The 25,263-nt window shown below is 53.6% G+C and overlaps 1 long non-coding RNA gene across 1 annotated transcript; it reads left to right on the top strand.

Moving 5' to 3' along the window:
* The first annotated feature begins 10,925 nt into the window (after positions 1-10,925).
* LOC140698545 (uncharacterized) lies at positions 10,926-14,946 on the top strand. The gene is made up of 2 exons (XR_012076365.1): positions 10,926-11,345; positions 14,506-14,946. It is a non-coding gene; the product is annotated as an uncharacterized lncRNA (long non-coding RNA).
* Positions 14,947-25,263: the final 10,317 nt, after the last annotated feature.

Raw genomic sequence — 25,263 nt, 5'->3', positions numbered from 1 at the left:
GACGTTAAGTGTGCCTGCTTGTGTCTTCATTTGTCTCCTCCTCTGGACACTGAGCTTCACTGGGGAGCAGCTCTTTACTTGCTGCTGTATTCCCAGAGCCGGGACCAAGTATGAGGCATGGTAGGTCCTCAGTAGACACTTGTGACCTGAATAAGTGGATACCAGATGAGGCAAACTCCTACTGGTCAGTGTAAGTTTGGTGCGCGTCGGAGTCACCTGGAGACCCATTTCTGGGCCCAGTCTCAGAGATTTTGAGTCACTGGGTCCGAGATGGGGCCAGGGATCATCGTTTTAACAAGACTCTCAGGTGATTCTGAAGCAGACAGACAGACTTTCAGAAACATTACTGGAGACACAGAGCCTGTTCAATCACAGTAACGAGAAGAGACTGTACCATAACCACCCGTTATTTCAACGCAGTGGGGCACCTGGGTGCACAGACCTTGACGTTTCTTTCAGCAGGAGCTGCTGTCTGAAGGCTGCCAAGCAGCTCTCCTGGAAGAGACAGTGAAGTAAGCCTTTGTCCTGCAAAGAGTCGCCTGATGGCCTCGTTGGTCCTAAAGCCCGCAGGCACGTATTGCCCTGGGGGGCGGGTAACAGGAACATTGTTTGCAACGTGACGCAGGCTGCCCCCCCCCCCAGGGCAGCAGGGGCTCGCTTCTCCGAGGGCAGAGGCTGCGAGCCTTGGGCCTGGGCTTCAGCAGCCAGCGGGGGACGGAGGCGCAGAGGAGGAGGGCTCTCCCCCGTCTCCACCCCAGATACTGGGCTCCTTCGGAGCCCTGAGCACCCACCACGCGGAGTTACAGCTGCGGGAGCCTGAGCCGTGACGCCCGTGGCCGCGCCTGCCCCCGGGGAGGGCCGCTCCGACCTGGTGCCGGGCTTCGTGCTGGGGCTGGTCTGCGTGCTTTCTGTGGGGCACATCCCGGCAGACAGCTGCTCGGTTTACCTTTAAAAAAGACTGGGGGGAGGACTTGAATCTCTGGAAGCCGCCCACCCCTGAGCCTCAGGTAGCGTGCTCTGAGGGCCCAGAGTAAACCGCCCTTGGCTGAAACGTCCAGCGCACTTAGCGAGGTGATGACGGTACCTCCTCCGTGCTGGCTGCGTCTCTGACGATCGTTCCTGCCAGGTGATGTGAATGCTTGCTTGTGTCCTGTAGCGCTTTAAACAAATGATGTAAATTTAAGAAATCTAACTATCAAATCATATCGTTGCCACCCATCTTGGTGTGTATTTCCCGAAAGAGCCGTGGCAGGCTCCACAGGCACCGCTTCCACCTGCATTTCACTCTCCCTACTGTACACCCTTTGGCCGGCGCTGCGTGAGTGCTAGCACCAAGGGAAAGCTGGCAAATCTGATACCAGGGCCCTCACTCCTGTCCGGACATCTAGGCTGCATGCGTCCGCACGCACAGACACCCCCGCCCCCCACAAACAGTGGAGAGCCCCGTGCTGAGAACAGAAGTGAGTGTGGGTCACACAGGTCTTCTCACCAAGCGCCCCGTGCCTTCATTCGGTGGGAGAGGAAACTGGAGCTCACAGGGCGCCTTCGACCAACACCGTCACTGACAGGGAGGAAAGCCACAGAGGTGAGATTTGCACTCACAGTTCTCAGCCAGGGCAAATTTCTCTCTCGCTCTCTCTTTTTAAAACAGATACTACTCACTGAGGGCGTGCTAAGTGCTGTGCTCTGTGCTAAGCACTGTGCTCAGTGCTCTGCATGCATTAAAGCATTTAATCCCCAACCCCCGAGACACACATGGCATTGTTTCTATTTTATAGATGGGAAACCGAGGCAGGGCTCTGAGGCTCAGGAACTTGCCCAAGTTCGCAGAGGCAATAAGTAGCAGAGCTGGAATTACGCTCCTAACCATCACGCAACACTGCCCTTATGCCACTTGTTTCAAGGCAACACAGTCCAGAAGCGCTGGACTTGGGGTGAGAAAGCTTTGCTCAAACGCGAGCTCTGCCTCCAAGTCTAAACTTGGGCAAATAATTTGAGCCTTCTGATTTCATCTCTGTTTTTCCTGTCTATAAAATCCCACCAGGATTGTTGAAAGGTTCACAGAAAATAATGTACGGAAAATCATTTTGCAAACCGAGCGTGCTCTGGAAGACATGATTACCGTGATGAAGCTGTGGCCCCCGGTACTGCTGCACCCTGTCCCTTCCCCTTCGCTTGAACTGTAACAAGTGCCACGGATAAAGGCGGATAAAGGGCTGTGTTAATGCAGTTCGTGGGTCCTGTGGTTAGATTTCACATCAGAGGGAAGAGTCCCAGAGGCTGGGAACCTGGGGTCAAGCTGTGCATGTTGCAGAGCGCAGTTTTTGAGCCTGTGCGTCAGACTGCCCAGAGCAACGTCTGCAAGGAAGTCTCTGCACCTTTGCAGGAAGTTGCAGGAAGGAGAAATGAAGGACTCCGTGCCTCTGTAACTTTGTAGCGCGGTAATGCTTCCCGAGCAGAGCTCACACCACACTGTTTACAGTCTTTGAAGAGAGTGATGTGTGCCAAGATGTCAGCACGACCAGAGATATCCTTGCCATTGGAAGAATGCATCAACATAGAAACTATAAACAACATTCAGCTTATGCCTTGTGAGTTTTGCTCTTCAGCCAACAGATTCTCACAACCTCTCACCCCGGCCCCTCACAAAAATTAACTTCTATTTCATTTATAATTTTGAGTGAATATAGGAGCAAAGGTTAGTCTTCTAACAGCGAATGAAAAATATTTCCAGATCCAGTTTTAGTTGGGAATGGCCCACCATTCCCCAGCCTGAAACCCAAGTGCCATAGCGCTGCCGGAGCGACGCCTGGAGCCTTTCCTGCCTGCAGCTGGTAGCAAGTTCAGCTCCTCCCTCCTGTGAGGGGTTTGATGGTGCTCAGCCAGTCCCCAGCAGACACAAGAAAGCAGAAAATGGAGGCAATAAGCCAAATAATTAAAGGTGGAACATCTAACCTTTTCGTTCACCAGATACAGGTAGACAATGCTTTTAGAATTCTCCTTGACTCTTTTTACTGCGTTGTTTTATTTCGGAATATTTGTGCTATGAAGACCTTTAATGATGGCAATAAAAAGAGAAAAGGAGGGGAGGGGACAAAGAAATTCTGAAAGTAAAATACAGAGTATACCTGGTGTTTGTTCTGTCAGCTCCCTGACTCCAGGCAGAAGGGACAATTTGAGATCAAATTTATGTTTGCAAAGTCAAAAATCTGTTGTTGGGATACATACAAACGTGTAAATACTTTCCGACTATCTTCAAGAGAATCTTTTTTTTTTTTTTTCCTGAGGGGCAGGTGATTAGGTTTCTTCACTGATTTCCGCTTGGAGGAGGTGCTGGGGATTGAACCCGGGACCTCGTGCATGCTGAGCATGTGCTCTACCGCTTGAGCTATACCCTTCCCCCTGAGAATCTTTAATTTTTACTTTTCACAGGGGACAAAGGAGCTTTTTCTGAAACTTGAGCTTGGGATCCCAAGTGGGGTTTGGGACAGTAAGCCTATGTCAGTGTCTGTAGCTTAAGCTGCTCCTGGGGCCTCGGCCAGAGGCTTGACTCCTGGGTGAACCGGTAAGGTTAGCTGTTCTAGGGCCTCCTCCGACTGCTTTGACCCCCACCAGCTGCCCCCACATCCCCAGCCACCTGTTACAGGGGGTGTTCCAGAGCGAGAACGCATGCCTGCTCCTAACCGGTCCTGAAAATGCACGCTCTGCTGACTCAGTGGTGCCTTTGTTACAAACAGGGCCACTCAGATCTGCCTGTCTTGAGAAGTGGAAACGAAGTGAGTCATCATCAGTAAAGCATCATCACTGAGACTTATTAACACGTAGCTTTATGTTACAGCATCTTGGGAAATTTTCACCTTTCAGGAGTCTTTTGGCAAAATGATGTGTAAAGTGACGTCTTCAGGAATGTAATGGAGAAGGCGGGTGGCTGGTCTGTGTGCTGCTTTGAAAGCCCTGTTAGATGCGTCTGAGTGCTTTGGACAGCCAACACTGCAAACGCCAACCCGGACTGACTTGGACGAGAGGGACGTCTGTTACTTCACACAGCAGGAGATCCAAAGGCAGGTGGGCTCCAAGTGGGTCGGGTCAGGGCTCTGCTGCGTCTCTCGCTGACTCTCTTTGCCTGGCCCAGCCCCTGCGTCAGCTTTACCCTTGCCCGGGAGCACGATGGCTGCTGCTTGGCCAGTTTCAAATCGAAACATGACAACGTTCACAGGAAGAAGAGTCTTATTTCTTCTTGCTCCTCTTTCTTGGAAGCAAGGCAATCTTTCCCCAAACCCCTCCAACAGATTTCTCATTTCACTGGACATAATGGGATCACCCGCCTGGTCCTAAACCAGTCGATGAGGTGCCTGGGATTGGCTTAAACAGAATTCACTCATGCAGCCCACCCGCTGAATCACAGGGGCAGAGACAGATGGCTGAGCAGAATCAGGGCCCTGTCAGGAAGAACCTGGAGGGAACAGCCTGGGGGGAAGGACGATGGACCTTGAGGAAGCAGCGAGCCAGCTTTGCCATCGAATCCTTGTCTCACTGAGTGAGCACGGCATTGCCACATGCTTTATCCTCTCCAGACAACATTACTCAACAGTTTACTCTGCAGAATTTTCTATCAGATTCTTACATGAAGCATCATTTTTCTCTGACCGCCGACTGCAATCTTGTTTCTTTTTCCCTTAGCAGAGACCACAATGGAAATCCTACTATAAAAACACTCGAGGGCTATCAAAGGATCGAACCATATAAGGTGCTAGGGACCTTTTTATTTTAAATAAGAAACAAAACTATTTATACTCTTGCAAAGAGTCTGCCCTATTTTAGTAAATATTTGGCAAGGCTTCTTGATTAAAAGAGCAAGCTCACCCTTGTTCTGCAGGGTTGTTTTGCTATAACTGGAATCGTTCATTAATTTTCTGAAAATAGAAGCAGCAAGTGCATGTTCTTTTGCTCTGTGAGTCACGTGGTGCTTACTTGTGACTTGTTTTAAGCCGTATTTGCTCAGGCGTCATTGGTCAGGTGTCTCTTAAACCTTGGTCCTAATCAGACCCCATTCTGAGTCCCAGTCACCAAATGGTACAACTGGAAAATGATCTCCTGTGGATGGAGCAAAGATGCATTAACCTGGCCCTGGAGACTGTGCTGTGTTTGACAGTGTGTTCACACTGGACTTCAGAGGCCCTGGATTTGGTAACAAGCCCCAACTGTTTTGAGAAACAGCGATCCCTCGGCTTATTAAACAGCGCGCATTCTGACAGAAGACGCCGAGTACCATGTGTTTCTGACTCAGTGGCAGTTGATTCATTTTGTGGTGCGGGACATGTAGGAAGCGCTCCAGGCCCGAGCACCTTCGCTTCTTTAGAGGCACCCTCTTGCCAGCCGACTTTGGAACGGTGTGGTACAGCTGCAAGGGGTGTTTTTAAGTCATTCTCAGACATTTTGTAGGACAGCCACACCACTCAGAAACTATCCAAGATGCTGCACAACAGTTGGGCTGAGGCTGGCCAGCAGGCTGGGTACGGGATTTGGACACAGCTTGCCATGTGTCCTCGTCACAGTAAAATGTGGCTCTGCCTCCAGCCCCCATCACCCAGCCTCTGGTCTGGGCAGATAGCTTCTGACCCTAAATCAAAACTGCTTAAAAGAGAAGTTATCAGTAGAGACTGAGGGACGGATTTAGAATCCTAAAACTTGAGGGCTGGAAACTGCCTTAAAGATCACCTAGTTCAACGTCATCACTTAGATGAGTGATGTGAGGTGAGCCCCCTGCCCAGCGTCACATGGCTGGTGTCCTGTTTATGTGTCATTCCCTGGTCCCTTGCTGCTTCCTTCTTGCTACTGGGAAACCCAAACTCCAGCCGAGTCCGGAACACGCTGGTTGCTTCTGGTGCATCACCACTAAGCTAGCTAAAAAGTGAGAAAAGTGAAGGTCCCCGTCCTGGTAGGGCCAGGGGGTGGCCACAGCTCAGCACAGGGCATGGCATGGGATGAGAGGTCAGCAGGAGCACCCATTGTCAGGAAGCAAAGTGACACAGCCGAATGAGCTCCCACCCAGCAGTAGGTAAGACGTTTCTAGTTCTAGCCAAGTCGCTCACCTCAATCCCTGTTCCCCTGCCTCCCCAGAAGCGGTTTTCGTGTGTGACAGGCAGCGCCTTGCTGGCCACCACTTTGCAGCAGAGCTTCTCAAACAGTAAAGTGCACACAGATCCCCTGGGGGTCTTGTTAAAATGCGGCCTGTGTCCACAGATCAGACGTGGAGCCTGCGATACGGCATTTCTAAAAGCTCCCAGGTGATGCAGATGCTGCTGATTGAAGGATCCCCCGTCCCCTGCTGCCCCCAACTCCCACTGCAACCCTTCTGATCTGCTGTGCAGCGTAAGGGCAGCATCGGCCATCAGGCCGACAGCGACCGCCAAGCCCCTTGGACTGTCCGGCCGCAGCCCCTATAAGGCAGTGCAGATCAGGGACGTGCTGTTGCTGCAGACTTTGCAGAAAGATCTCTTTTGATGTCCAGTTTCAGGGTCATGCATGTTGTTTACTGAGCTGAGCCTTCAGTCTCAGGGTAATCTCACAATTTGCTCTATGCCGTTTTGCAGATCTGGAGCCTATGACGCCAGCATTTAAAGCCCCTGCCCTAACACCTGGCTCCGGTCCCCAGCAGTTCATGCCTTCAGGCCACAGCTGGGCCGGGCCCAGAGGGTGCTGGGGTGGGGGGGCAGGTGAATGAAAAATTCACCTCTCGGGCTGGGAGCCAAGTTGTGTTTAAGACAGTTTCTGGCCACCTTCCGAGCTTCGATGTGGACGGGGCACGAGTGAAAGCAGGGACGTGAGCAAAGTCTAGCGGAGCAGCCGGGGGACCTGAACAGGAAAGAGGCTTGACAGCGAAGTGAGTTTGTGTTTGAGGGGAGCTGCACAAGGCTGAGCTGAGAGGACTTACCCGGCTTTGACAGAAGTGAGTGGGTTCGTGGGCGCCTGAAAACTCACTCTGGGTCCTTCTGGGAGCCAGGAAGTCAGGAGAGTTTGGCATTTAAGGATGATTTCTTGGCCCAGGAATGGGGTCCAGTGATGGCCAGGAGGAGGTCTACTGCCCACTGCCAGCGCTTTGTTTCTTCAGACAGTCTAGCGGTCAGCAAACGGTACCAAGGTTTGGGCCAAGAAATGAGAACTGAAGAACACAGGAGACCACAGGTGATCCCTGCTTTCACCTCAAACTCAGCTCGCCTGCCGCCCGCCCTCCCCGCGCCTGCCCCGCCTGGGGAGGGCAGAGGCTGTGTCTCCCCAGGGTCCAGCTCCCATCACAGCCTGATCCCGGTAAACCCTTGGCTGTGTGCTTCTGGAATGAGAACTAAGGATGGGTGGAGAAGAGGGGAAGGAGGAAGAGGGAACCGAGGAAGAGGAAAGGAGAGAGAGACTGAGCAAAGCTTTGGGAAGCCGGCTTTGTGTCTCCAAGAACGTTTTACAAAATCCTTCCAGCCCAGGAGCTATTAAATGGCTCTGCTTTCCAGTTTAGCTTGAATGCACGTGTGCAGTAAAACTAAATGATGTCTGGGTCTCAGTAAAGCGTAACTGTCTGCAAGGCATCGGCTGTGGCCACCAAGCTTCACCTAAATGTGGGAGGAAGACCTGGCTGCCTCATTTCTGCTGGGTGTTGATTCCCTTGGCGTCTGAAGCGGGGGGATGAAGCAGACAGGGCCATGCCAGGGCGGATGCTGTCCCCCTTTCACAGAACCAAGAGGGCCTGACTCCTCGACTGGCCACCTCCACGGAGAGAAGAGAGCCGCCAGGCTGAGGGGCCAGCTGGCGCTGCGCTCCCCAAACTTACAGCGGGGAGACTTATTTCAGCCGTGCTCCCCGGGGCAGCGGGTGCCTGAGCTGCTCTATGTTGCCGATCTTCAAGTTCACAGCCGAGCTGCCCCACACGGGTTGTCTCACGCCCGGTGCTGCTTGCAGTGCTGGCTGTGGAAGCGCCCGAGCCCCCGGCAGGACTAGGTCAGGAGGACGTGCCAAGATGAGAAAAGGCTCACGTAGGCCTGCATTTCCAGCAGCCTGGGGGCTCCCCTTGTCCCCAGACTTCGCTGCAATGACGGTTGTCATTGAAACGGTTGTGGGAAGCATTGCCTTGGCACTCACGCCGCCACCAGGGAGAGGGCACCTCAGTTCCCAACTCATTTGTAGGACCAGAAACCTAAGTTTTAAATGTCACCATTCCTGCGGGAACAAGATGTGACTATAGGCCCAAACTGTAACCTTTGGCCTGGTGTTCTATGCTCTTACAGGACTGAAATCATTGCTTGCACCCTGCTTGGTGCACTTGGTGCCTGCATGACTCTGTGGAGTCCTTTAAAGCACTTCTGAAAATAGAGAGTGTGCGTGGTGCCTTTGTAACATATCCACTCAGCCACAGTGAAGCCGTCTCCACAGTCCTCTTCCCTGCGTGTCCCAGGTGAGGCTGGGGAGGGAACGTGAGACAGCAGCCATTGTAATGCCCTGAAGGTCAGGTAGGCACCAGGTACCCGGTCAGCCAGCGTGTGTGGTTAGCCTCTGGCAGCCTACCTTGTTAGTGTGGGATCCCAGCTCCTCCAGGGCCTGGGCCGGGTATGTGTGCACCTCTGACAAAGGGCGTGAGCTGCTTTGCAAGCCGCCTACATCCTCAAGGCTGGAGAAGGGGAGACAGACATGGGTGCCGGCTGTCCTCAGGAGTTCCCACCTGTCTCTGTTCTCCCTCGTTGCACATCTAGTTTACAGTCCCTGCTGGTCCCTGGTGACTCCAATCCCCACACCAGAGGCAGACACTACAGTCTTGCACAGACTTCTCCATCAGGTCCCACATTGCTTCCGTTCTAATCCACATTTTAAAAACTCTCGTTATGTATTACCAGTAGTGGGTCAGCTTTTCTGATTGAATTCTGGCTGATGCAACGCACAGAGCCAGCTCTCTGGCACAGACTTGCAAAGATAATGTGAATAAACGACGGCTGAAAACGTCCGGCCCTCGCTTCCATTGTTAGTTTGCTGTCCCCTTTCTCAGCGGGAACAGTCATTGAGAGTGTTGACCAAGCTGGCTGCTTTTAGCACACCCTCCTTGTACTTCCTCTCTTCCTTCTCTCCATTGTAAATGTTCCTGTGGTTTCCACGGCCTGACCCCACTCCCAGGAGAGGACCTGCTCCCTGGAAAAGGCCAGGGCCCGGCTGATGTGATCCCCCACACCTCACAGTGTCCCTCCATCCCCGTTTCCCTCCTCCACATCCCTCAGAGCAACAGCTGTGCTCCCTTACCCATGCTGAGCCCTCGTCCTGGTCGCCCTCATCCTGCGTGCGTCATCTTTCTCTCCGTCTCTTCCATCATTCTCTCCCTTTCCAGGGAATCCCTCCTTCTGCCTTCAGACATAGGCAAGTCACCCATCCCATTGCTAAAAGCATCCTTTTTTGACCCTGCTGCCTTACCCTCCTGTCTCTTTGCCCTCCCTCAAACTCCCTGCAAGGGAAACGTGTCTCTGCCTCCCCAATACCTCTTTTCTTATTTGGTCCTTTAAAGCAGACTTGGATCCTCGCCTTCGACACCAGTGGTTCTCAGCCTTGGCTGCACATAGCAGTCACCTGGGGCCTGGGATGCTGTTCAAGTGGGGCGATTTTTATAAGCCAAAGCAATTTAAGCCAAAGCAATTTAAGAAAGGGAGAACAAGGAACATGTTTGCCTTCCTACAAATTTTAAAGCTTCCAGGTAAAACATTTTGTTATTAAACTAATGGATACATTTTGCATATTAGTACCCAGTGCTGGTGACAGCAAGCTCCTCACTCACTGCTAAATGACTTGGTAACAAGATACAATCTCTTAGGAACACAATCTAGCAAACTGTATCCAGAGGCATGGGGATGGACATACGATTTGACTCACTATTTGTAAACCGAGAAATTGATCTAAGGGAGCAATTCAAATTATGAAATAAGCTGAAGTCCTCAAAATTGTTCATTGCGGCGTTGTGTATAATAGAAATTGGAAACAAGCTAAGTAACCAAAAAAAGAAAAAAGAAAAATGACTGTTTTTATGATGCATTCAGTGGTTGGAATATTAACGTATAACGAACACTTTACTCATTCGTATAGAATGGAGACGGACAGAAAGCGCCTATGACGCAGTAAGTAGCCAGAAAGCCCCCGACACGACGCGTAACTAGGACGTAGCGGAGAGTCAGCAAGGACGCCGCGCAGACCAGGCCCGGCCTGAACCGCCGTGCGGCCCTTCAGGTGCCAATTTCACGTTTTCATAATGAATTCTAGTATTGACTTGGAAATCTGGGTAAATAATCTTTAAAACACCCTGTCTTAAAAACAAGATGAAAGGCACTTCCAGCCCTCTGGAGGTTTTCAGTTTGCTTCAGCTGGCTTTTCCGAACCCGCCTGGAAGCAACGCCGGCAAGCGGGTCCTGTGCTGATGCCGCTGCGCTCCCGCAGCCCCTCCGCCTGGCGCGCGGGGCCCCGCCTCTGCTCGCCTTTCCGCTTCGCTGGCAGCACGCTTCTCCGGGGAACTGTCTTTTTCTCGAGGCAAAAGGAGATGTTCAGGCTTGCAGCTGAAAGCTGATGCCAGGAGTGACCCTGAGGGACTTCGTTCTCAGCTTTTCCTGGATTCCCGGATTGGGTTCGTGGTCTCCGCTTGGCCCGGGGAACGGGGCTTTGGGGTAGAAGAGAAGAATTACAGTGAAGCCACGAGACTCTCATCCAATGAGAGAAATACACCCCACAGGGAAACAAACCAGCGACTGGTTGGAAAGAAAGGTGGCCTCTGAGGGCCGCAGGAAAAGCCGAGACGGAGGGGCTCGCCGCGCCCGCCCGCCAGGACCGGGCCGAGCGCGAGCGGGGGCCGCTGCACGCGAGCGTCCCACCGAGGGCGAAGGGGGCGCTGAGCGAGGAGAAGAGGGGCCGGCGTGCTCTGGAGACAGAGGGCAGGGGGGTGGCCCACGAGGCAGCTACCACCGCTCCGAGCCAATCGGGACAAACCTCTGACCTGCAGGATAAAGGAAAGGCACACTGGGGACATTAGAAGGGAAGGCAGTCAACACTGACCTCTCTATGCAGCATCTGTTTACCCCTCACACTTCCTTAAGGAGGGTTTCTTGAGGGCCTCAGAGCCACACTGGGCTGAAGGTCGGCGTTGGTGCTGTGTTTGCATTTACAATACAGTGAAGGGACTGGCAGGAAACTCACGGAGACACATTAACAGCGAGCGTGGGGAGGCAGAAGGAAACTGAGGCAGTCATCGGCAAAGGTCTAACGTGGGGCTTGGACTCAGAGCCAAGGTTCCCGGGCTTGGGTGTGCTCTTCCGAAGTCTAAGGTGACTTTTTAGGAGGTAAGTGTGAGCGTGGGTGTGTGGGTGGGTCTCGGTGGTGTCCCGTTAGGGCTCGTGCTGAGGATCCAGACAGCGCAAAGTCCTTCCTGGTTGTGCCAGAAACTCACCGCATGAGTTTGGGAAAGGAGCCTTCTTTCTCTGTGCCCTGCGTCACATGGTGCGGAGAGGTCAGCTTAGGGCATCATTAAAGGCTTAGATAATAAACGTTTTCCTTAATCTTTTAAAGGGATCAAATGAAAAAACATGTAAGTAGAGAGAAGCAAAGTCAGTGAATTAGGCTTCCCTTGGAAAATACAGTGCACTTAAGATAAAACATTAGCCAGTGTGTCCTTTATCTTCTCAAGGAGCTCATCCGCACACAGCTGTGAAAGTCAGATCGTTCTGCCTCCCTGCCTGTTGCTCACCACTGGCTGCCTGTTGCCTACAGAACACAGGCAGGTCCCTGCGCTCCGCGGCCAGGATCCTCTGTGATCCTGCACTGCCCACCTCTCTGGAGTCAGCTCCCAACCCTCCCCTCCCATGCACTCCCTCTCCAGGGGCTCCCGAGGGCTTTGCCCAAAGGGGTCGAAGGGACCGCACTGTGGTGGTCACAGCCCTGGAGATGCATCAGCAGACCAAGGTGGTAAGAGGCCTCGTCGGACCATCCACCCAAGGTCGATGGCACAGAAACCCAGAAAGCAGCGTCCTTGGCACCCGGCACGATACGACCACTGATCTCCAGCAAATGCTCGCCTCTCACCTCTCCTCACCCTTGTTCCTGATGCCAGTTTGCTGATGGTGCACAGTCTGCAGGGTTTGCTGAGCGCTCCGGTCCCAGCAGTAACAAAGGGCACAGATTGTGCAGAGCGGAAACGCACAGGTAGTGAGTGAGCTGCCGTGATGCAACAGCGACCAGGCTGCCGGCAGACTGCCAAGGGCAGGGGTGCAGGGCTTCTGACCCAGCACCGCCAGGTCCCGCCTCCCCTCCCCGAGGGCCTTGCAGCTGCCACATTTCCTGGTGTTTACCTTCTGGGGTAGGGGCCTCACACCCAAGAACACACTTGCTTGTTCTGCACTAGACATGGCTGGTTTACTCTGGGCAGCCAAGCTGCCTACTTGCCCACAGCCTTCAACTACTTCACAGTCCTACCTTGGATGGGCTGAGGGCACCCCCGCCAGGTGGACCAGAGAGCAGCCACGTCTCCCTCACCCTCGGATCAGGTGGACAGGTGAGTGAATCGAGAAAGCAGATGTTCACAGCCACCGCACTCTGGATGGGCCCTGCTCCACCCCTGTACATGTGTTACTGCTTTTAATCCTCTCCCTCGTCTTCCGATGAAGGTGGTGTTGTTCCGTTTTTCAGATGTGGAAGCTGAAACTCGGCTCAGCACTTTGCTTGAGGTTTTAGCTAGAGGAGGGTGGAGCTGAGATTCAGCCCAGGTCTGATTCCAAAGACTGCTCGCCTCCATTATGCTGATTCTGCTGTGCTGACATGAGCTCGACGCTCTTCTGAGCACTCTGCATTTAAACCTCACCATGTCTCGAGGAGGAAGGGACTGTTATCTCCATCTTACTGAGGAAGAACTAAGGCCCAGAGAGGTTAGGTAACTTGCCTGATGTCACACAGCTAGTAAGTGGCAGACAGGATTCAGCCCGGCAGCCTGGCTCCAGGACCTGTGCCCCTCACCCCCGTGAGCCACAGCCTCTCAGAGTTCCAGCCTTCTGTGTTCGGCACAGACAACTCCGTGAGTGCCTGTCACGGGCCAGCACAGCACGAAGGCCCCAAGAGAGGAATGTAAGGGAATACGTGTCCTTGGATTCAAGGAGCTTGCGAGGTTCCACTAACAGGTTGAGGGGGCAAGAGGTCTTTGCAAAGACATGCTGAGGGTCTCGCCTACCCTGCATCTCCAGGTTTACTTCTGAAAACTGTAACAGAGTTCCTTGTTGGAAATCTTTACAATGCACAGGCCTCTAGGCTGTCAAGGGAGACTGAGAAATAGCAAAAGCCTGCCTTTGGCTTTATCTCCTTAGATAGAGGCGAAATCCACAGTTATGTGGGATCTAAGGAGAGCCAAGCTTTTGACACTGTCCAGCTCTGCCTGCGGAGCAAGGCAGTGGCCGGAGCAGAGGATGACTGTGGAAGCTTGACCAGGGGCAGCTCCGCAGGGACAAGAAAGCCGGGCGCGCCCCGCCAGCGCCCCAGTCTCCAGCGGCAGCGAGGAGGCTCGGTCTAGATGTCTGTTTGGTGTTTCAGTCCCTCTGGGCCAAGTTGGGGCTGCAGCGAGCACCGGGAGCTGCCGGGACGAGGCACCGGTCTCTGCCCCTGTTCTCCCCGGGGTTCTCTTGGCCAGCCCCTGGCTCCTAGCGTGTGGTCAGTTAAGGATGCGAACCTTGGAGCCAGACAGAGTGGGAATCAAGCCGTGAGACCTGGGGCAAGTTCCTGAGTCCCCTGTGCCCATGGTTACTTAATCCGTAGAATGGGGCTGATAGAAGTCCCTCCTCATAGGACCCTTGTGAGGGTTAAATGCAATAACCGTACAAAATTCAGGGTCTGGCACGTAGCCAGGGCTCTGTGAATGTTAGCTGTTAATAATAAAGTCCCAAGTCAGCTGTTAACTCTTTTCTGAATCCTCCTGCCCTTCTCCGTATCCTCCACCCCAATTAGCCTCTCCTTTCTCTGGGCTCGTTCGGTGCTTATCTGCACGGTAAGTATGTATCTCTGCCAGGATGACACATCCCATCCTGAACGCACTTGTGTCTGTCTGTCTTCACCCAGACCGTGAACTTTCACCTGAGGGCTGGGCCTTGCCTCTGTGCCCGCGCGGAGGCACTGTCAGTGCTGGCTGGAGTAACTGTTTAAACAGAACCCCTCCTGCTCTGCCTCACTGGCCCCGCAGGCCTCCTCCCCGTGGCTGGAGGCCTGAACAAATGTCTCCGCTGCTCCAGGGAATGGCTTCCTCCGAAGGCCTTCTTTGCTACCGCATGGGCCTTCATCCAGCAGTGGGACCCGGGTAAGGACACAGGTACAGGAGCTCACAGCCTGCGCCGGGTCGCAGACCAGGGCAGCAGGGGATGTGTCCGTGCACACGTGCTTCTCCGCCTCCCTGAGTTCCCCGTGTTGCAGCAGTTTCTTAAATCAGCCCTACAGTTTTTTCCTCCTCCAATGTTTCCGGCGTCCCAGCGTTCTCAAAGTTTAACGTGCATGCAAACCACCTGGAGACCTTGCTGGGGTGAGGCCACGGCGCGGCGTTCCTCATCAGCTCACTCAGCATGTGGGTGACAGGACTGCGCCCGGCTGCCGGGGCGGCCTTCCGATAGCAGAACTCTGACCACGTCACTCTGCTGCATCTGAACAGACATTCCACCCGAAGACGTGGAAGAACAGCAGACGAACACACAGAAAGGTGCTCGGCGGCATTAGTCGTCAGGGAAGCAGATTAAAACCTCAGCGAGGTCTCACTGCACACCTACTGGAACAGCTGAACATGAAGAAGCCGACACCAGTGCTGGTGACGAGGCCGGGTCCCCAGGACCTCCACACGCCGCTGGGGGAGGGCGAAGGCTTACGGCTGCTCGGGACGCGGTTAGCAGTGGTTTTTTTTAAAATAAAGTTAAACATACACTTATAAACATTTATTTAAACTAGCAACCTCACTCTTAATATGCTTAAAAGTCTGCCCAAGTGAATTGAAAACTTATGTTAATACAAAAACCTGTACATAAATGTTATTAGTGGGTTTGTTTCTAATTGTCTGAAACTGGAAATAACCCAAATGTCCTTTAACTGATGAACAACTGGACAAACCGTGATACAGTCACACAAGGAGTAAAAGAAAGGACAGGCTACTGACACAAAAACCTGGGACATTCTGGAAAAGGCAAAACTACAGAGACAGACAACAGATCAGTTGTTGTGAGGGGCGAGCGCAGGGGAAGGATTAACTGCAAAGAGACATGAGGAGTTTCGTGGCCTGATGGGAATGTTCCATGGCTTGATTGTGGCTGTGTTTATGTCATGACATACATTTGTAAAACTCAGAATGCTAAAGAGGATGGGTTTTCCTGTGTGTAAATTATGCCCCAAACAATGACAGCAACAGAAGCCCTTCAGGGGCTGCCATTTGTCTAATGAATTAAACCCCAAGCACCAGACCCCCTACCTCTTCTAACCATTTGTACTGTACGTTTTGTTTAAGTGACAGCTGAACTGTGTGGTCACCCAAACATGGCCTGGGTTTTCTTCTCTCAGTCTGTCTCATCTCCTGGAATAGCCTCTTCTTTTACAGAATTGATGGGAAATAAACACTGAATGATTGAATGAAAGAATTAATTAATTTCCCCAGTAACTCTCCTTGATTCCCCATTGACCAAAAGTGATGCCATGGAAAGAGAAACCTGCCACCTGTCCCTTTCCAGCAGGGAGGAGCGCAGTCGTCTGTAAGGGGTTTGTTCTACTCTGGCTGGTTCTTGGGACACAGGCAAAGCAACTTGAAAAGCCCCACATGTGCTCAAGAGGCAGCGAAGAGCAGCTTGCAGCCCTGGAAAGGCCCTGCCCTGGCACACGTCCCAGCCGCGCAGGACGCCTCCAGAGTCCCCGCGCCCCCGGGGAGGTGCGGAGAGAGGAGGGCTGCGGCGGTGGACAGGCTGACGGTGATGGATTCCCCTGTCCTCACTCCCCGTGTGGCCGCAGGCTCCTCGCATCCCTGCATCCACTGCCCTCTCCAGGGGAGGGGCCCTCCCGGCAGGTCCGGCCTCCCAGCGCTGCCTCTCCCAGGGCCTCTCACCAGTTCGTCAGTCTCACCACTCTTTGTCCGCGGCCCCGGAGCGCTGACAGCCAGCCAGCAGGAAGACTCACAGGCGTGGATTCTGGGAGCTGACTCCATGGGTGTCCACACTGAGATGATGACTGGAGGGTCCCAACCAAGAACCCCAAATCTTTGACCAAGTCCTTACGATGAAGATGAGCCTTGAAGGAGACACACCCACATACGTACATGGGGAAATCATATTCCTGATTGGGTCTTTGGCCTGGGTAGCCCGCAGCCTGGGTTTGGAATGGGAGCTATGCTGCCCTGATAACAAAGTGTATTGTTTTAGTTTATCAGTTGGTTCGAGGACAAATCAGCTCAGGGATGTGAATGGGAAGGTTGCAGCCGTGACCCTGGCAACCCTTGGCCCCGCTCGCTGGCCCCAAACTGCATCAGCAGGCCTTGACTTCAGCGCACAGTCTGTGTGTGTTGGCGGGAGGTCCAGGGTCTTTCCCCATGCATTTCCCAAATGTACGATTTGTAACTGTCCTTTTAAAAAAATAACATTTAAAAAAACTATAAAATGAATATATAACCCCTGCAGGTGAACATAAAAAGGAAAGACAGCTACGTCAGTATCGGTGTCCGTGAGCTTAGTTTTTTCGGCAGATATACAAATATCTGTGTAAACATTGCTTTTTGTTGGGACTGTGGGGGGAGGGGTTCAAGATTCAGTTCATTTAGAATTTTAGTCTCCTTTCGGTATTTAGCAAAATATCATGAGTGCTTCTCTATGTCGTTGGTCTGATTTTTAACGGCTACAGATCGTCCCACTGGATGGAGGTGCCAAGATGGATGTTCTCGCTTCCCTGTGTGTGGACATTTGCGTAACTCGTGATCTGACTGATAAAACACAGCAGCAAACATGTACTGAGTCAGAGGCAGGCACACGTGCACGAAAGGTGGGAAGCTGCTTAGAAGCTGCGTACTGGTTTCCAAGATTATCCATCTCAGAACCTGCAGAGTTTATATACAAATCATATATAAATTCACGTGTAAATACATAAATGATGACAACCTCGGACATCCCGGGACCGCTGTTCCCCCGGCGCTCAGCTCTTTCACGTGAGAGGTCCCAGCGACGTCGCTGTGCGCTCTGAACGGGCGGTCCACACGCTTGTGCTCAGTTCTCTCAGCCTGATCGCAGCTGAGTCTGTAAGCGCGTCTTCCAAGATGCCTGTGGCTGGGGCTTGGAGTAGACCTTTGACTCAGGGCTTCAGAGGATACCTGGGTGCCAAATCATGCCCCTTCCCCTGGGAGGGAAGGCAGTTCCACACTCAGGGGCTGTGTCACCCGTGGGCTGGAACAGAGCTCAGCTACTCAGCTTAAAGGTCCAGAGCTCAGCTGTGTCAGAATATGAGGGCCTGAGGTCAGGAAGGACCCGTGGACTGAGGGTCAGCCGAGTGCACACACCTACAGCATGTGGCTGAGAGCCATGCCCGCCATCTCCTGCAGGGAGGCCTCCAGGCTGTGCAGACACCCCCCTTTGCCCCGGATCCCCTGTACACCTCCTCCCTTCTTCTCTCTCCTTTGGTTAGCCAATTGAAAGTTGACTGGGAGGAGAGGGTGACAAAGGATGCTAGGACCCACTAAGGAGTTTCCTGAACATGGCAACGTCACCACGTGCTGGCTGGAAACAGGGTCGCAGAACGCCAGCTCCTACTGCAAACCCCACGACGGAAGTGAAAGCCGGTGTGGGAAGGTCTAGAACTTGCTTCCAGGTCGCAGGTGGCACAGCCCTTAACGTGAAACACCCTCTCCTCGGGGAGGTAGAGGGGAGGCTGAGTGAGCTCTGAGGCATCTTCTGAAACCCTGAGTCACCCAGCTCCGGGAATTCTGGGTGTGGACCAGACTGGGAACTTGCTGGATCCTTGTCAGCGTAGCTTGGACCGACCCCAAGCATCTGAAGGACCTGGCAGAGGCCCATGTCACCAGGACAAGGCCCCGGCGGCAGGCACGTGGCAGACAAGCTTTAGACGTTCTGGATGGCTCAGCTCCTGAGCCCACAAGGGAATCCCAGAGGCTCAAGAAACTCCAGCACCATCCTGAACTTGCCCCACCTCCTGCCAAATAGCAAAAACGGCAGGATGAACGAAGGAGTGCGTGAGCAAATAAACCGTCATCTCCCTTCCCTGCAAAAGCGGATCTGGGCAGAGTCCGCCTGAGGAACCCAGGGAGGATGTCCCGGGAGTCCTGAGGACACCACCGCAGGCGGCCGCCAGCAGCCGTCAGCACCCCGAAGCCCCACCCGCAGGAGCCTGTGCAGCCGCACCTGTGTCCCTCAGCGTCCCTGTCTCACGGTGAGGAGGGCCACCGCTCCTGGGCTTCGTTTGTGAGGCGGGAGAGACTTACAGCCTTTTCACTGAGAAACTGTCACGTGTACCCACAACTCCGGCCCTCCCTGCTGACTCTGGGACTGGCTAGTGTTTTCTCCCAATGTGGCTTTGGCTCCAGAATTTGATTTGACCCATGCAATAAGCAAAACCATATAATAGGGAAAATATTAAGTTGAAGTGCCCTTTTAGTGCTTTTGTGCAGGACCCAGAAGGAAGTCAAGGTGGGAAGCGCGAGGAGGAAGCTGATGAGAGGACGGGGGAGCTGAGGTCGGGGATGAGTCACCGGCCTGGGGCTATTGCACTAGGAAGGCCAAGGATTTTAGATAAAACATCAAAAGGGCCTTATCGGGAAAAGTCTGCCTCTGCTGTTAAGTCATTAATTTACTGGCTCACTCGTAAGTGTATTTAATACGCAACCCCTGCTACTCCTGCTTGAGTGCTGGCAGGAGAGAGAGCAGTATTCCACAGGATGTGGCCGTGGCCTTGAAGGCCTGACGCTCACAGGCAGCGCGCCGAGGTGCCAGACTGCCTGGGTTCAGGTCTGCCACGTGCTAGCTCTGCGACGCTGGGCAAATTACTTAATCTCTCTGAGCTTCAGTTTGCTCTTTTCTAAAATGGGAATAATGATCGTAATTCTTTCAAGTGGGGAGTAAATGATCTAATGCATGAAAAGTACTCAAGAGCCTAACACATAGTAAGTGCTCAAAAATGTTGGCGATTTATTTCCTAGGAAGGGAGTTTACAAGGGGGATGACTGGGGTCATGGTCCAATACTAGCAGACTATTCTGTGCATCACAAAGTCATACTGAACACTTTCTTTCCCCAGTACACACAGTGCCATCACTTACTCCATTTCCAACATCTGTCATTTTCAGCCTCCATTGTACCTGCAAGCGTGGACCCTGGCTTTCAGCTCTCTGGCCTTAAGATCTCCACCAACAAACAGAATCCTTATCCCCGAAAGATAAAAAGGCAGAACCTGGCGCTGTAGCAGCCTCCTCCCCGGCTCTGAACCTCAGTGGACGAGGGGGGGAGGTTTTGCGTCCCTGTCGCGCTTGGAGAAGGTGCACGGTGGCCGGAAGCCGTAGCACCTGTCATGGGACGCCAGCGCCTCGGAAGTCACTGCGCACTGGCTCCCCAGGGCCTTGCAAGCAGCTGAGCAGCCCCTGCCTCACAGTCGCTACGCATCACAAGGCCGCTCCTCCCGGGCGCCCACAGTCAGCTCCCAGCACCGTCTGGTTGCCAGATCATGGAAGCGTCTGTCTCGGATCTAAAGAGACAAAGCACATGGGCTTGGTTCAGGGTCCCCTTCCCCGGCCTCCTCCGTGCGCTGTTGTCAGTGACCGCAAACCTGGGGCCGCCGTTCCCGTGGGGGCTGCCTGGAGAGGCTCACAGACACAGCAGCCCAGGAGTCCATCAGGAGAATCTCCACAGAAAGGCATCTTCCCGTCTGGATGGGGGCACAGGGGACTTGGAGCCCACAAGTTCCTTCCTCTGGAGATAAGTGAGGACCGCCTGTGCCAAGCTTCCCTCCTGCCCTCCTGGCCGTGCGTCCCCTCCTCGGCCCGGATTCCTGTCCTCCCACGACCCAGAGGTGAAGAGGAAGGAAGCAGGGAAAGCCGGACAGTCAGAACCCCTGCAGAACGCCGAGCACAAAAGGGGCCGAGCTGGGGTTCTTTTGGTTTGATGGGACTGGTCAGTAGCAAGTCAGATGTCCTAGTCTTGTGGTCCATGGTCAGTAAAGCAGATCCTAGAGACAGCCAGCCCGACTCTTCACGGAGCCGAACTCTGCCTGGTGGTGGAACCCCAGACCCAGCCTGGAAACAAAGCTCGTGGGGGGGCAGGTAGGGGCCTGACTGTTTAACAGAAGCAGGCGTTGTCGGCCAGGCGGGAACTCTCACAAGCAGGGCTCAGCTCTGACACGCACGGCCACGGGGTGTATGTCCTCTCTCGAGCAACCTGGCCTGGAGTAACATCACCAAGATCACCAGGTAAAGTGTCCCTTGTATGGAAAACTCACACACAAATGTTAAGGCCTAGGGTGCTCACCCTCACCCTTCAGAGCGATAATAATAGCTCCGTTTCCGGCTGTGTCCTGCGCATCGGACAGCATCCAGCCACTTTGTAGGCCTCAGCTCATTAAATCTTCATGAAAACCTTGGTTGTTGTTTTTAACCCATGTTATCACCCCTTTTCAGATGAAAAAATTGAGGATTCAAGAAATCAAGTAACGTGTCCAAGTTTATTTATCTCGTACGTAGCAGAGAATGGATTTTAAACCAGCTCTGCTTGATTCCAAAATGCGTGCTATCTCTCCCCACAAAACCCCTCATGTGCTGCACACTGGCCGTGTTATCACAGTTCTGATAAGGGCTGAATTCTAGGGACAAAAAGGAAATAGCAGAAGGACATGGACTCCTCAGGTCTTGACTCAATGACTCAGGTTCCCTGGTGGAAAGTTAAGATAGGGACTCCCAGTCACCAAGACCTGGGTCTACGGTCTGTCCTTTCAAGTACCACAAGCCTTCAGTCTGGTGCAGAGGAAACCCCAGGCCCACCTCGGGCACGGCCACCGTGCAAACTCGAAGCCTCTCACCCAGCTGGGCGCCACCTGGGCTCTGCGTCCCCAGGGCCAGCCTTCCAGGTGGGCAGCCGCAGTTGGGAATGTGCTGTTCCTCGGGGGGTGGCCCTTGCCCTAAATCACAGCGCAGACAATGGCCGTTGAAAGAAACCTGGCAGTTACAGCCATGGTGATTTCGAATCTTACTCTCAACTCTTGGCTTCTCTGCCTTGGAGCATTTGACTAAGTTGAGTGGAAAGAACAGCAAATATTTTTAGAGTACTTGATTCAGTTTACATGGAAAACTGCTGGGTTTTACAGGTCAAAAGCAGTCGAACATCAACAACCCCGCTTGGTTGGGCCTTACGCAAACCTTGCTGATCTAATCAATCAGTCCATCGTCGATTAACCCAACCAGCCAGGCAGTGAACTAGGGACACACAACTAACTCAGGAAGCCATTACAGGACAAATTGTGTCGTGAGGGCATCGTACAAAGCAAAATGTACGTGTGTTACTGAAATCAGCGCGCTCCCACGTGGCAGAGCCGGGGGTGGCAATGACCTTCTAGATGCCTCAAATCCTCCAAGACGGCCCAGTGGGCTTCTGACGGTGCCTGGAGAATGGGTGGGACTTAGAGGCGCAGAGGGGCAGGGGAGGGCACTCTGGCCGGGGAGCAGCACGGCACAAACTGGAACTGTCCTTGGCCCGTCTGGGACGATAAGAGAAAACAGCCTGACGGAGCAGAGGAAGCGCCGAGGACAGTGAGGGTCGGAGAGAGAGGGTGGGGGCAAACGATGGAGGGTCTTAAGACGCAGCCAGAGGAGCTGGCATTTTTAAAATCATCCATCCCAGCACTGGGAGGAACCCAAAGCGATACTCCATCCCAGCCCACAGACCTCAGACAGGAAGGACCCCACCTTCTTAGCTTCACAGAGCAAGCAGCTGAGGCTGAGGGATCTGGTTAGAGATGGAGGTGAGCCAGAACTAGGGTTTCTCGCTTCCTCACCTGTTGCTTGTTACGCCTCGTCATACTGGACTCGACTTGCCCTTTGGATTAAAAAGTAACAGTTCTGCCTAACAAGCTGTCTTCTTTACAGGCTGTTGCTATTTAAAACTGTTCGCATTTCTAAAGTGGCAACAAGGAATCAGAGGTTCTTAAGGGGAATTTCTTGGCAGTGACATAGTAAAAGTGTTTTAGAAAAATTAGCCCCTCAAGAACATTTGAAATCGATCAGAAAGGAGGGAGAGACTGGAGTTAGGGAAAGGGACAGATCAGTGAGGCCTCAGCGGTGCACTGGACGTGGGGCCCGGAGCAAAGGCAAGAATTTTAGCTGATGCCAGAAGAATGCTGACCCAGCGGCAGATCCACTGGGGAGGGACAGAACGAGAGCCAGCTCTGGACGGAGAAGGGTGTCAGGTTTAGGGGCGAGAGGCTGCAGCTTAGGAGGAGATTCAAGACCAGACATCTATGTGAGCTCGATCCTGGAACGGAGATGCTGAGATAAAGGTGGAAACTGCAGAAGCGGGTGAGTTCACAAGGGCGGCGAGAGTCCTGGAGAAAACACGAGAGCCTTGGCAGAGATGCCGGTTGCACTCCCGGAGCCACTTCCCCCAGCGCAGCAGAGAGCTGCTGCTGGAGAAGGGGCTTCCCGGCCAGGAACTGTATCTCCAACCCCCCGAACCTTGTGCCCGGCTGGCTGAGGGCGCACTGTGGCGGGCGGTGGAGCCAGAGGATGGAAGACCCTCTCCCTGGGCCCCTGGGGAGGGGAATCCACCTGCCAACAGGAAAAGCCAGGGTGGACTCACACATGAAAAATAGCCTTCTTTTGTGATCAGGCCACTATAATTTTTGGAACTACTTGTTATTGAAGTCTGGCCCACAACAAGGACTCTTGAGGAAGAGCAAGCTGCAGGTGACGACAGGGCCGAGGGGAGGGAGAAGCAGAATGTTCAGCCAAGGGGAGAAGCGGGGCCACGAGAGGAGCAGGAGCAGGGGTCCCGCAGTAAGTGTCGCAGGAACTGGGGGAGCAGCCTGGGGCAGAACAGGGGCTCAGCAGTGCTGAACGTCCCCCGACAGGAGAGGGGGGCTGATAACGAGGGCGAAGGCACCGGCCCGAGCACGAAGACTGCTCACAGCCTTGCAGAAACCAAACGCAGACGCGGCAGGCATTTCAAAGACCCAGGACCGCGTGGCCGGTGCGCCCTCTCTTTCCACTTGTTTTGCTGTTGGGCTTCCCTCTCCCGGCTCCGAAGGAGCCTGAACTTCAGAACATCCCCAAAGGACCACGCCGCACCGTCCAAAAGCAATGGAAAAGTGACGTGAGCCCTGCCATTATGCAATGCGGTGGGGGGGGGGCCCTCCACCGCTTTACGAGAACCGACTCCTGACACGTCTGGGACCGCAAGCACAACAGGACAAACAGGGGAGGGATTTTTGTTTGTCGGAGGAAAGGGGTAAAAGGAGTTCCAGCCTTGACCCAGGCTGACTGCAGCACCCTGCCTGGGAAGCCGCAGGTGGGGCTGTTGCCACGAGGGGTGGCGCCTGCGGGTCAGAGGAGGGGCCCGCGAGGGGCTGGAGCCGCGGAGCAGGAGCGAGGCAGGCAGCCTCCAGGCCGGCGTTCTTGTATGTGGGGAGCCTTCAGGAACATAGACCAAATCAGGCCGTCTGCTTTTCCTGCCTTATTTAGTTACATTAGTTTAAAATGAAGTACACAAACAAAACAAAGCAAATCCCCAGTAGCATTTAAAGAGGTTTTCTGCTCGCCATGCGGTCAGCCTGAGCTTTGGAATCAAGCCAGGGTTCAAATTTTGACTCGTCTCACGTGATGCCAAGGAGTGCCTGGGGGTGCGGTGGGGGGCTCTATCCCCCCGTCCGTCTGTCCCCCACTAGCCACCCCCCAGAGGCAAAACAAAAGCCGCATGCTGTGTACCAACCCTGTGAAAGGTTACTAAACGCATCATCGGGAAATGCAAATGAAGCAAAGGCAGCCTCAGGCTGAGGCTCCAGGTGCTCATTTCGACCCACTGCTGCCCGAGACCCTCCTACGTCAGGACGCGAGGCCCCACCGGCTCCATGAGTGAACGTCCTCCAGTCCTTGGCCAGTGCTCCAGCCCCCTCGGTCTCCGGTTCCTTGTCGGGGAAGCGCCGGCTGTGCTGAGGATGGCATGAGGTGACGTGGAAACCTCCTGTTTGCTCCCACGCCCCTCTGTTGCGGACAGAAGCGGGCCCGGGGCTGCTGCATGTGCGGGGCGCCCGCAGAGCAGAGGGGAACAGAGCTCGCCTCTCCTGGTCCTCGTCTGTCTGGACGGAGCCCGATATTCGGAGCAGCTGAGGTCTCCCAGTCCCGTCCTAAAAGGCCGAAACTGCAAGGGCAAAACCACAAAACCAAGATCATTAAAACATGGGTCACAGGATCGCCGACTCCCTCCAACAGCAGGCATTCCCCCACGGCCTCCTCTACAATGATCAGCCAGGGTCTTCCGGAAACAGCCAGGCGGTTCCTGTCCCCCACGGCTTCCTCGACGGTGATCAGCCAGGATCTTCTGGAAACAGCCAGGCGGTTCCTGCCTTCCCTGCCAGGTGTCCCCTCTACCACCAGTCAACCTCGTGTCAAGCCAGATCCACCTTTTTGTCGCTTCCTCCAAGCGACCCTTGTTCTGCATTTTGGGGCAAATCAGAATAAACATGATCCCTTTCCCACGTGACCACCAGGGAGACACTCCGCGCAGTCTTCAGCCCCCCACCCCCCATCCACCTTCTCTCTTTTTCAAGCTTAACTAGCTCTACTCCCTCAACATGACACCCAGAATTTAGCATCTTATTTATTTACCGTTGAACTCGCTCTTATTTACCAAAAAGCCTTCTGAGACTTTATCAATAACAGGGGCCTTAAGTGAACCCAAAGTTCCCAGACGCAAGTTAAACAAGGTGGTGTGCAGTGAGAATACTGCCAACGTTGATCTGTATTTCAAGATAGCGTTCTGAAAAAAAATCTTTTTTTTTAAGCAGTCAAGCATGTTATTGGCTCATGTCCAGTCCGGGTCAAAAAAATCTTTTTTTTTTAAGCAGTCAAGCATGTTATTGGCTCATGTCCAGTTCGGGTCAACTAAAACAATTGCTTTCAACTTCTGATAGTAAACAGCTCCAAACTAGCTGCCCTGCTGGAAACTTGCCTGAGATTTTTTCTAACGTACCTACAAAGCCACGGAGATAAAGCCCCATTTACCACCAA

Source organism: Vicugna pacos, chromosome 9, assembly GCF_048564905.1.
Source record: "Vicugna pacos chromosome 9, VicPac4, whole genome shotgun sequence".
Lineage (NCBI taxonomy): Eukaryota > Metazoa > Chordata > Mammalia > Artiodactyla > Camelidae > Vicugna > Vicugna pacos.
The sequence above is the reverse complement of the archived record's forward strand: the minus strand, read 5'-3'. Positions and strand labels throughout refer to the sequence as shown.